The sequence below is a fragment of the Neoarius graeffei genome, chromosome 18 (genome assembly GCF_027579695.1).
Source record: "Neoarius graeffei isolate fNeoGra1 chromosome 18, fNeoGra1.pri, whole genome shotgun sequence".
Taxonomy (NCBI): Eukaryota; Metazoa; Chordata; class Actinopteri; order Siluriformes; family Ariidae; genus Neoarius; species Neoarius graeffei.
Genome location: NC_083586.1, coordinates 54,827,906 through 54,839,563, shown reverse-complemented (window position 1 = coordinate 54,839,563; position 11,658 = coordinate 54,827,906).

The window sequence follows — 11,658 nt, the reverse complement described above, 5'->3', positions numbered from 1 at the left end:
TAACTGGTGACTCTAAATTGACCGTAGGTGTGAATGTGAGTGTGAATGGTTGTCTGTGTCTATGTGTCAGCCCTGTGATGACCTGGCGACTTGTCCAGGGTGTACCCCGCCTTTCGCCCATAGTCAGCTGGGATAGGCTCCAGCTTGCCTGCGACCCTGTAGAAGGATAAAGCAGCTAGAGATAATGAGATGAGATTTAAGTTAGTTTTATAGCTACACGTGATTTAGGATTGTTAGATTTAACCAGTCTCTTCAGTGTTGAATTTGAAATTGAAATGATTGAATGTTAGATTTAATGTTAGATTTAAAGCTGTATTAAGTGATTTAAGTTAGTTTTATAGTTTTAGAATGAAGAATGTAATTTAGGATTGTTAAGACTTTATGATTTTAATATTTAGCTTCTTAGATCCTTTGTTGGGCGGCACGGTGGTGTAGTGGTTAGCGCTGTCGCCTCACAGCAAGAAGGTCCTGGGTTCGAGCCCCGGGGCTGGCAGGGGCCTTTCTGTGTGGAGTTTGCATGTTCTCCCCGTGTCCGCGTGGGTTTCCTCCGGGTGCTCCGGTTTCCCCCACAGTCCAAAGACATGCACGTTAGGTTAACTGGTGACTCTAAATTGACCGTAGGTGTGAGTGTGAATGGTTGTCTGTGTCTATGTGTCAGCCCTGTGATGACCTGGCGACTTGTCCAGGGTGTACCCCGCCTTTCGCCCGTAGTCAGCTGGGATAGGCTCCAGCTTGCCTGCGACCCTGTAGAAGGATAAAGCGGCTAGAGGAGATGAGATGAGATCCTTTGTTGACTGTTCCTGTGTAGCTTCCTGTAAAAGTTACTGTGTGACCTTCTTCCAGTGGAGAAGACACTTCTTTGTTAGACTAAACATAGTGTCTTTGTTTAAAATTGTCGTAAAAACATTTCGCGCTTTGTCGTGCGTAAATGCTGAGTTGATATGAAATATATACAGGATATTTTGCTTATGATTGATCCAAGGTTTCACTCATATTGATGGAATTAAGATGTGATTTGCTGACATTCACATACGCGCACACACACACACACACACACACATCTGCACACACACACACATCTGTGCACACATACAGACACAACACACACAAATACAGCTGCCTTTAGAAAGATAAACAGACATTTGTTATGATTATAATTTGTTATAAAAGGTTTTTTTTGAATGCTGTATCTTCGGTGAAAAGACTGTGAATAAACGACGGTGAAAAAAATCTCTGTTTTTTTCTGGTCTGTTTTTCGCGGTGTTTTTTCGCCCCAGAATTCTGCAGGTGGCACGAAGGCATTGATCTCGACCGTTGACCGTTCCAACTGGGGGAACCTTTACATTGGCATATTATATTACATTACACTTATCAGCCTTTTCGGTTTTTAGCCATATTGAACGTAATTCGTTTGGTCCACAGCAGGCGTTGCTTAGCCGCGCGATCTTCACGAGACTTGTGTGAGACTTCAAACGTGAAGTGTCAGCGCTGCCATTTTGAAAACTGTTTACACAGTGGCCAGATCGCCATATCATTCCATCCATCCATTATCTGTAGCCGCTTATCCTGTTCTACAGGGTCGCAGGCAACCTGGAGCCTATCCCAGCTGACCAGTGCTGGGCACATTACTTTGAAAAAGTAATTAGTTACAAGTACTAGTTACTTCTCCAAAAAAGTAATTGCGTTAGTAACTGCGTTACTTCACTAGAAAAGTAACTAGTTACCAGGAAAAGTATTTATTGCGTTACTTTTTTTTTTTTTTGCTTACAGATAAACGAGGATAACTGTTCTTTTCTAGTGAAGTAACGCAGTTACTAACGCATTTACAGAACTTTGTTTCCAGGGCACAGTTTGCATTGGACATAAACATTATTGCCTTTGACTTCAACCAGCGTGAAATTATGCCGGTGTTTCCAGTTCGAAAATGCGACTTTGCGGCTTGGTGCTGCCATTGTCTCTTCCCCATCTCTGTGTGCGCGTGTGTGTGCGTAGCGGGAAAACACAATCGACTCCACCCACCTAGAACATCTTAGCAAATCACGATTTGTTCTCTTGCATTCAAAGGGTGAATGGGAGAATGTAAAAGCCATATTGGTACATAATTATTATTATATATTGCGGTACCGTGTTGCCAATGCTCATGTTGTCAAGGCGCCCATATCAAATTGTAACGCATCACGTTACTTCCCGAGTAACGGTAACGGCGATACAAATATGGATTAAGTAACTAAGTAATTATTCCGTTACCCAAAATGTGGCTCCGTTAGTAACGCCGTTATACTCTAACGCCGTTATTCCCAGCACTGCAGCTGACTACGGGTGAGAGGCAGGGTACACCCTGGACAAGTCGCCAGGTCATCACAGGGCTGACACAGAGACAAACAACCATTCACACTCACATTCACACCTACGGTCAATTTAGAGTCACCAGTTAACCTAACCTGCATGTCTTTGGACTGTGGGGGAAACCGGAGCACCCGGAGGAAACCCACGCGGACACGGGGAGAACATGCAAACTCCACACAGAAAGGCCCTCGCCAGCCACTGGGCTCGAACCCAGGACCTTCTTGCTGTGAGGCAACAGTGCTAACCACTACACGACCATGCCTCCCACGATATCATTCCAATTTAGATTAATTTTGAGATTTGCCAGCTTCATCGGTGATGGGGTGTCAGTCCTGTGTGCTGTAGCGTGTGCACCTGAAGGCGCGCCTCGGGCTGCACACGCGCCGTGAATTACATCAGCATTCGAAAGAGGGCGCACGTCTTTTGACAACGTTGGCAGATGTTGGTCACTTTGATTTCCGCTGTACGTTTTACTTCCGTCCTACGATGTCTCGCACAGGTCTCCACAAATCTTGTTTACAGCCATTGCTTTGACATATGGACTGATATATTACATAGCATATTTCAAACACTCATAACTTGCTACAGCAGTGACAAAATAGCGGTCAGAAATGCATTCCTACATTTTATAAAATGAGATAAATAGAATTTTGATAATAAAAAATTTGCCTTCAGTTCCCCTTTAACAATAGACATTGTCACAAAGGAATTTTACAGAAAATTAAAGACTTTAAACATGAGCTAATTTTATCCCTAATCTATCTCTGATGAGCAAGCCTGTGGTGACGGTGGCAAGGAAAAACTCCCTCAGATGACATGAGGAAGAAACATCGAGAGGAACCAGACTCAAAAGGGAACCCATCCTCATTTGGGTGCTAACAGACAACGTGATTATAAATAACTCGCTTCTTTAACAGTGTCCTATAGAGTCACAAAGTACAACTTTGAAATCAGGAAATTCATGATAGTTTTAACATGAAGTCTGTTTTGTTGAAGTTATAAACTGTTCAGGACAACTGCAGTCCTAAAGTTAGCAAGTCAACTGTAGTCCTCACACATAGATGCATTACTGTAAATGTCCAGAGCATCTTCCAGGTGTGACTTTCAACTGTCCATGTGGGGCCGTCCTCCACAGGAGCGATGTGATGAGACTCCAGCCAGAAGTAGGGCATCAGGATGGATCAGGCAGGTCCGAGGAGCAGAAGAGGTCAGGATCTCGGTCTCAGAACACTAACATGGTGGCAACAGTTATTATACATGCTTGGACGTGCTTACATTCGAAAAATATATCCAAATTATTTATTAACATTAATTTTATTACGTTTTTTGCTCTATAGTTTGTAATACTGAAGAGATTTGGTGTTGTGATGGACTGGCATCCTGTTCAGGGTGTAGCCCTGTTTCGAGCTCTTAGCAGTACCACTCTGAGGATCCCTGTAGGAATACACCCTCACCGGCCACTTTAACAGGAACTTGTTCTTGAATCTAAATTCCTGTTCTTGGCTGCAGGAGTGGAACCCAATGTGCTCTTCTGCTGTTGCATGCTAAGATGCTTTTCTGCTCACCACGGTTGTAAAGAGTGATTATATGAGTTGCTACGGTATATCCTTCCTGGCAGCTCGAACCATGAATCTGGCCATTTTCCTCTGACCTCTCTTATCAACAAGGCATTTGTTTCCACCCACAGAACTATCGCTCATTCGATGCTTTTTGTTTTTCACACCATTCTGTCTGTGTGAACTCTAGAGACTGTTGTGTGTGAAAACTCCAGGAGATCAGAAATTTCTGAAACACTCAAACCAGTCCATCTGGCTCAAACCAACACCCATGCCACAGTGAAGATCACACTTTGAGATCACAATTTTTCCCATTCTGATGTTTGAAGTGAACATTAAGTATATCTGCACAAGTTCTTGCATTGCACCGCTGCCACATGATTGGCTGATTAGAAAACTGCATAAATGTTCTCCAGCTTCATTAGTTTCATCCCGCCTACTAACAACATGCTAGCAGGTAGATTGGATACTCTAAATTGCTCCTGAAAGAAAGTGCGTATGTGTGTGACCCTGTTATGAAATGGCATCCCATCGCAGGTGTATTCAGTGTGTTTCACACATTCCTAGATAAAAACCTGAATCAAGAACTCTTAATAATAATAATAATAATAATACATTTTATTTGTAGAGCACTTTTTATGATTCTCAAAGATGCTTAACAAGCATAAAATAATCAGTAAAAGAATCATAATCAAGAAAACTCGTAAGAGAACATAAGAACAATAAAATAAGAATAAGAGTCAGCGGCACTTGACTAAGGAGAGAAAAGTCATAAAATCAATGCAATAAAAAGGTATAAGACAGTGTTAATCATAAGTTAAAAGCAATTCGAAAGAGATGGGTTTTAAGGAGGGATCTGAATATTGATACTTAAGGGTTCTCTAGTTTGTTGCTCAGGAGGAAACCATAAAGGTTGTATCTAGCACGCTGTAACAGATACAACTCTAATCCTATTTCCTTATTAGAACCCTTTCCAAGTAGAACCCTTTTAGGAACCTAAGATCCCTTAACTATCCAAAGATCCATGTATATTCCCCCACTCTTTAAATCATGGTTCTCTAAAATAAAATAAAGTCTCCACCAATATTTAGGAGTTTTATGGGTTCTTATTGATAGTAGGGGGTTTTTAGGAACAATGCGTGATTCAAGACCTGTTGAAACAATTCTTTCAGAGACACTTGTAATAGTTTGATGGTCTGTAGAACAAATAAAAGGTCTTCCAGGGACATTCTGACTTTACATTGGAAATAAAGCAGGCAATATCTAAAACTAATATATGTTATATATGTTGTTAAAGGTTGTTTCCTAAAACGGTTCTACTCTGAACCCTCTCTGATATAGAAAAGGATTCCTCACAAACGCTTTAAGGATTTCATTTCATTTCATTTCATTTCATATGTAGAACATTTACAGGTGGTTTGAGATTAAAACACTTTTCTAAAAACAAAGATTTGCTAATGCTTTGGAAGTTTCATTAAAATCATTTTTCCTAAGTCATTTTAATGAGAAGAAGATTACTTGGTCACTTGTACACTCAAGCACAGTGAAATTCCTCCTCTGCATTTAACCCATCTGAAGCAGTGAACACACAAGTGAGCAATGAGCACATACACATACCCAGAGCAGTGAGCAGCTATGCTACAGCGCCCGGGGAGCAGTTGGGGGTTAGGTGCTTTCCTCAAGGGCACTTCATCCATGATACAGAGATAGCAAGGCAATTATGCAAACAGTCCCCAAGTTGAGCTGGATTGAATATTTCCACACCCAAGCTCATTTCTCTAACTGCATTATCGTGGCACTTGACCGCATTCTGACAGCCATAAACAAGTAAATATTCTCTGTGGAGGTAAACACCGTGTTTATATTTTGAGAATTAACGAACTACGGCCACACAGGAAAGAGTGCGTTTAATTTGTCTCTGCAGTGAGGAACTTCCGGAATGAACCAATTTACCGGTGACAAGACTCCAACTTCATCTAGCTGACCTTAACTCACATGAGTCGACTAATTTGATTCAAAAAAAAAAAAAATCTGACAGCCTGCCAAGACGCTTCCAATTATGAGCATTGGGTCCTGAACACACTTCCCATGCAGATGGTAAAGCTCTCTGTAGAGGAAGGAGTTTGGGCAAGATCCTGATTTCCTGTTCAACATAATATTCTCTTTTAAAAACAATTGTAGAGATTTTAATGAGCGAGTGTGATTTTTATCAGATTTTCTAGGAATTAAGTTAGAACAAAAAAAAAGCAAGCTAAGACTGCTAAGTATATACTGTATCAGGAAATGTGTTAAATATTTATATGGAAATTAGAGAGTGGGCGTGCCTTCAAGACCAATGTTTAATTAAGTCCATATATGGAAACATGGGCGCCGCCAGGGGGGGAAAGGTTAGAACAATTCTAGGGGCCCAGCACTGCCATGGGGCCCTTTAAGGGGCTGATAATATGCTTTTAATGATTTTAATAAGACTTTTGAAATAACAACAATGCAATATTCCATCTGGTAAAATGAGCTAATTGAACAAGGTTGTCTATTTCTTGAGTTCTTCAACATATTGTCATTTAACCCTCCCCCTTTTGCGAAATGGTACGGTCCAGTTCTGGTAGAAGCGCGATGCGTTAAATCTGTGTGCTGATCAGTGCAACGCTACTTGCTGCTGTGTTGCGGTGCAGCAGCCAGCCAGCCAGCAGTGGAGTGCGTACAGTCTATGATCGCTAAATATGAAGAGTGGCTGTCAAAAACGTAAAGAAAGGCAGCTGAAAGCTGAGAGGGACCGGAGAGGCAGGCAACTGGTCACTCCGTTTTTCCCAAAGAAAGGTAGCTATCGCTTACGTGTGTTCAAAATATTAACGAATGGTAAATGAACAGTATGAACGTGGTTGGATTAGCCTATCAAGAGAACACTTTTACAGTTCGTACAGTGACATTTTTCCATTTTAATAACTGAACTGACTTGTGTGATAATAAACAAGATGAAATATGATGTTATGCTGGTGCTAATAACTAGTGCTAATAACCAGTTTCATAACTAATGGGGTGCCCTAAATATGCACAGATTCGGCCTCAGGGGGACCTCCGCTCTACCAAACCACTGAACCCCCCTTTGGAGAAGGAGGTAAGCAGCAATACAACCCATAAATGCTTTAGGATTGAAGTTTTTAATGAGCGAGCGCCATATACAGTTTGCTAGATTAAAGTGTTGCTAATAACGGACACCAGTCAAGTGTTTGACATGGTTACGTGTTCTATGATTTATTAGCAGTCACATCACACATTTCACTACCAATTGTCCTAGCACAAAAAGGCATGTGGCAAAATCTTGAATTTTCATTTGTGATTGTAAATGCACCAGAATTAGTCACTGACCAGTTTTCATCTAGTCCCTGGTAGGTTAATACACAAAATGTCATAACAAAGTCACAAACTCAAGGTCCATGGGCTATCAAAAGTCAAATAATGACAATAGTGCAATTGTGACGAGGGTGGGCAAAGTTGGGGGGCCCAAAATTCTAATCTTTCATGGGGCCCAAAATTTCTGGTGGCGCCCCTGTATGGAAATATTCAGAAAGCAATACATTTTATGTAGATACAGCTTTACAGATTTTGCTAGCCAGCTAACTAACCTGACAAGATTAATGAAAGGGTTTTTAAGGGATAAGATAATCATATAATGCTTACTGCTAACGCTAGCCAGCTAATTAACATGAACTAACCTCAGAAATTTTTTTAAGCCATGTTTAATAATTGCCATCATCTTCACCGTTAATGCTAACCAGCTAGCCATGACTAGCTAATTCAACAGGATTTCTGAGAGGATTTCTCACTAATAGCCCGTAAATGTTATTATCTTCACTGTAAATGCTAACCAGCTAACTACAGTTAGCAAACCTGACAGGATCTCATGGTGAATTTTTAAGTTCATAAATTTTATAATCTTCCTCGCTTTTGTTAGCAAAATACTGTAGCTAACTGGCACCAAGCTGACAGGATTTCTGAGGAGGTGTCATATTTGATAAATGTTATAATCTACCAAATCAATGCTAAAGTTATTGCTCACATGATAGCATTTCAAAGAGAAAGTTTAAGTTACGTTCATAAATTTCAAAATTTTTTATGCTTTTGTTAGCTAGATAATAATAATATTCATAATTTTCACTGCTAATGTTAACTAAGCTAGCTAAGATCAGCTAACATGACAGGATTTCTAAATTGTATTCATCAATGTTATAATCACTTCAGCTTTCATGAGCTAAATAGCTAATGGCAGTGAGCTGACAGAATTTCTAAATGTCATCATCTTCACTGTTAATGCTATCAAGCTAGCTTAAATGAGCTAACCTGACAGGATTTCAGGAAAATCTTAGGCTATATTTAAAATATTGCAATCTTTCTTGGGGTTTTTTTTGTTAGCAAAATAGCTAATAGGTGCTAAACTGACAAGTTTTCTGAGAGAATTAATATGTCGTATTTAATAAATGTTATAATCTACCAAATCAATGCTAACTAGCAATCTAAGATGAGATAAATTTCAAAGAGAAATTTAAGTTACATTCATGAATGTCATAATTTTTCCTGATTTTGTTAGCCAGATAGCTCATAATAATAATATTTGTAGTCTTCACTGCTAATGTTAATTAAGCTAGCTAAGACCAGTGAACATGATAGGATTTTTAAATTGTATTTATGAATGTTATAATCATTCCATCTTTCGTTAGAAAAATAGCTAACTGGCACGAAGCTGACAGGATTTCAAAGTCATATCTAATAAATGTCACCATCTTCACTGTTAATGCTAACTAGCAAGCTAAAATGAGCTAACCTGACAGGATTTCAAGAAAATCTTTGGATATATTCAAAATATTATAATTTTTTCTGCTTTTTGTTTTGTTTTGTTTTGTTAGCTAGAGTGACCAGATTTCCCGAGTCTAAAACCGGGACACTTTGTGCGTGACCGTGATACTCGCGCACGTACATGCGCCGGCTCAAACCATGGCTCAGACAGGTGCTTTTATCAACAGTAGAAGCTCACTTTTATCAACATTTCAGAGAATAATCAAGTATTTTCTTGTTATCTACATGTACTTCTATCACAATTCAGTTAAAGTAAGAAAATCAGACAACAGATGTGATGATAGGGAATAGGCCAATAGCCTAAATTTCAACTGATTTATTTCACCTTTGTGAAAATGCCAAGAAAATGTATTGCTTGCATATTAACATCAACATTTTATGCGATGAACTTTTTTTTTTTAAACAATAGGCTATGCATTGTAACAGGAATGAGCGCATGAGCCTAATCGTTGTCACCTCTGAACCTTTACCCAAAATGCCTCTGTTTAATCTTAACCAGTGTCGGCTATTAACTATTTTGAAAACGTGAACCCTGAGTTGACAGCAGCATCAAACAAGTCAAGACAATCTGTGATACAGATTAAAGACAGATGAAAGACAACAAAAAATGTTTCAGAAACACAGCCACCCAACCTAAAGAGGATGCCATTTTATTGCATATATTTACATGATGAGTGAATTTGCTCCAGTAGCGCTTTATTGCCCGAGAGCCTGCTGTGAAACTGCGAGCAAGTATCGTCGAAATTGGCCCGGGTAATGATCAAGGCTTCGAGAGTAGGCACGGTCATGCGATTCCTCTCGTCAGTCCAGGTGTTGCTCATGAGTGAAAATATTCGCTTAACTGGAGCATTGGTGCCAGGTAGGCACATGGCAAACTGGCTGACATTGCTGTAAGGAATCTCCCTATTCTTGAAGTGCACGAACATCTTCGCCCAGCGCTCATCCATTCGGCATTGTCGCATAGTAGTTGACAGCCGCTAGTGAAAAAAAACGTTACAACGTGGCCTCTATATTGCAACATTGTACAAATAGATACATTGTAAGGTTGACTGCGCACACACACATTTATGCTGAATTGCTAGACGCTTTATTGACATCTCGTTGGCTATATATGATCGCTGTAACTGGGACAGTTTGTTAGTGTTTGGTGTAAACCGGGACATTTCAGCGTCCCGACGGACCTTTGTTGGGACTGGGGACATGCAACTCAAAATCAGGACTGTCCCGGTCAAACCGGGACGTCTGGTCACGTTATTGTTAGCAAAACAGCTAATACGTAGGTGCTAAGCTGACAAGTTTTCTGAGAGGATTCATATGTCATATTTAATAAATGTTATAATCTACCAAATCAATACTAACTAGCCATCTAGCTCACATGACAGCATTTCAGAGAGAAAGTTTAAGTTACGTTCATAAATGTCAAAATTTTTCATGCTTTTGTTAGCTAGATAATAATCTAATAATATTCATAGTCTTCACTGCTAATGTTAACTAAGCTAGCTAAGATCAGCTAACATGACAGGATTTCTAAATTGTATTCATGAATGTTATAATCACTTCAGCTTTTGTTAGAAAATTAGTTAACTGCTGCTGAGCTAACAGGATTTCTAAGGCATATCTAATAAATGCCACCATCTTCGCTGTTAATGCGAACCAGCTAGCTAAAATAAGCTAACCTGACAGGATTTCAAGAGAATCTTAGACTATATTCAAAATATTACAATCTCTCCTTGTTTTTTTTTGTTAGCAAATTAGCTAACAGGTGCTAAACTGATTAACTTTCTGGGAAGATTCATGTCATATTTAATAAATGTTATAATCTACCAAATCAGTGCGAACTAGCCAACTAAGAGTAGCTCACATGATAGCATTTCAAAGAGAAAGTTTAAGTTACATTCATAAATGTCAAAAACGTTCATGCTTTTGTTAGCTAGATAATAATAATAATAATCTTCATAGTCTTCACTGCTAATGTTAACCAAGCTAGCTAAGACCAGCTAACATGACAGGATTTGTAAATTGTATTTATGAATGTTATAATCACTTCAGCTTTCATGAGCAAAACAGCTAATGACGGTGAGCTGACAGGATTTCTAAGTCATATCTAATAAATATCACCATCTTCACTGTTAGTGCTAACCAGCTAGCTAAAATAAGCTAACCTGACAGGATTTCAGGAAAATCTTAGACTATATTCAAAATATTACAATCTTTTCTTGTTTTTTTATTAGCAAAATAGCTAATAGGTGCTAAGCTGACACATTTTCTGAGAAGATCCATATGTCAAATTTAATAAATCTTATAATCTACCAAATCAATGCTAACTAGCCATCTAAAATTAGATAACATGATAACATTTCAAAGAGAAAGCTTAAATTACATTCATAAATGTCATATTTTTTTCCTGCTTTTGGCAACCAGATAATAATAATAATAATCATCATCATCTTCACTGCTAATGTTAACTAAGCTTGCTAAGATCAGCTAACATGACAATATTTTTAAATTGTATTTATGAATGTTATAATTATTCCAGCTTTCGTTAGCAAAATATCTAACTGGCGCTGAGCTGACAGGATTTCTGAGAGGGATTTCAAAGTCATATCTAATAAATCTCACCATATTCACTGTTAGTCAAGTCAAGTTTATTTGTATAGCGCTTTTAACAATAAACATTGTCGCAAAGCAGCTTTACACAATTTGAACGACTTAAAACATGAGCTAATTTTATCCTTAATCTATCCCCAATGAGCAAGCCTGTGGCGACGGTGGCAAGGAAAAACTCCCTCAGACGACATGAGGAAGAAACCTCGAGAGGAACCAGACTCAAATGGGAACCCATCCTCATTTGGGCAACAACAGACAGCATGACTATAACATTAACAGTTTTAACAAGAAGTCAGTT